Below are 1,452 nucleotides of genomic sequence, written 5' to 3'. Positions count from 1 at the left end.
CAGCCCCCCACCCCGGCTGCCAGAGCTGATTAAGGATTTCAGGTGGGGGAAACAAAGGGGAGAGTTAATGGGATTAGGACAGCACTGAGTGTTACCCTGACACCAGAAGGGAAATCCTCGCCGAGCCACCAGCTGCCCAAGGCTCTGGGCACGGTGCAGGGACCCCTCGCATGCCCAGCCCCACAGACCACCCCCAGCCGCCCCACTCGGCCCCGCCGGGGATGCACACACTTCCTGGAGCCGGCAAGGACACGCCACAACGCCCAGACAATAGACCACAAACGCCATTGTCTGGAAGGGAGGGCCCTGCCGGGGCTGCCCCACCTTCCCCCGGCGCCCCACAAGCCCCCCGAGCAGTGGGGACCCACATCTCCCCCCAGCACCCACGCAGGAGCCAGCCCTGGAGGGGGGAAAACACCCCTCAGCCACCAACACCAGGAGCTCCGCGCGCTCCCATCCTGACGGCCAACTTGTTTAGGCCAAATTAGCAGTAAAATGGGTTTTTAATGACACTTTATGGAAATCCTCCAAAGTGATGAACGATTACAGGCTTCAGACGGGCAAAGAGTGTTTCACAGGGCACCCCACACCCTGCCAGGGAGCTCCTGAGAGAACACAGAAATGGACCTTCAAACCTCTCCAGCCCCGTTACCGGGCAGCACGGCTGGGCCAGACGCCCACTCACCCCCCCACCCCCCGAGAGCAGACCCCACAGGCACCGTGCCCACCCTGGCTGGGGATGCCAGCCCTGAGCAAACGCCCCCGGCAGCCCCGGCACCGCTCCAGCCCCACGGCAGTTGGCAGGGAGACGCTGCGCCCCCGGCTCCCCCACGGCAGACGGACTCGCCGGGTGTCGGGGGCTGGCAAAAAGTGGCACCAGCTCCAAAACCAGGGTGACGTGGGCTGGAGCAGGAGGCGCAGAGATTGCGGGGGCCACATCCAGCTGGGTCACGGGGTGTCCCCAGCCCCCATCACCCTTCCAGCACAGAGATGCCAACAGGGAACATTGCCCGGACACGGGGCTCACCCGGGCACCCCGACAGCACCGGGGGAAAGCTGGGGTGCAGGGATCCCACTACAAGGGACACGGCAGTGGCACGGGTCACCCAGGACTGTCCCCAGCAGGTGGCCGTGCCCTCGTTCCTCTCACAGCACAAACATCTCCCCAAGTTGCTCACACGACAACCTACGTCTTCCTTCTCCGGGCAACTCCCAGCAACGTTTCAGCATTATCCTTTCATCTCTGCTGCAAACCTGATTAATTAAGCTAATCACTCAGCTAACGCAATTAGAGTGCTCTCTCCTCTCCAAACATCAGACGACAGCCGAGTTTCGCTCCCCTCCACGTCTCCCTGTTCGGATCCCCACTGTCACCCCCCGCCCCGTCGAGGGGACCGGTGCCCACCGCTCCTCCAGCCCTCGGGGGGGGTGTCGGGGGATGCCAACCCCCCC

At 63.8% G+C, this 1,452-nt stretch overlaps 1 protein-coding gene across 1 annotated transcript in view; it reads right to left on the bottom strand.

Moving 5' to 3' along the window:
* JUP (junction plakoglobin) overlaps positions 1 to 113 on the bottom strand; it is a 19,824-nt gene extending 19,711 nt beyond the window's left edge. The window contains exon 1 of the mRNA XM_014959191.1: positions 96 to 113. The gene's annotated coding sequence lies outside the window, so the exon portion shown is untranslated. The remainder of the gene's footprint in view (positions 1 to 95) is intronic.
* Positions 114 to 1,452: the final 1,339 nt, after the last annotated feature.

This window comes from Calidris pugnax, unplaced genomic scaffold (assembly GCF_001431845.1).
Source record: "Calidris pugnax isolate Ruff unplaced genomic scaffold, ASM143184v1 scaffold341, whole genome shotgun sequence".
NCBI lineage: Eukaryota > Metazoa > Chordata > Aves > Charadriiformes > Scolopacidae > Calidris > Calidris pugnax.
Note: the sequence above shows the minus strand (reverse complement) of the source record. Positions and strands in the feature narration are given on the sequence as shown.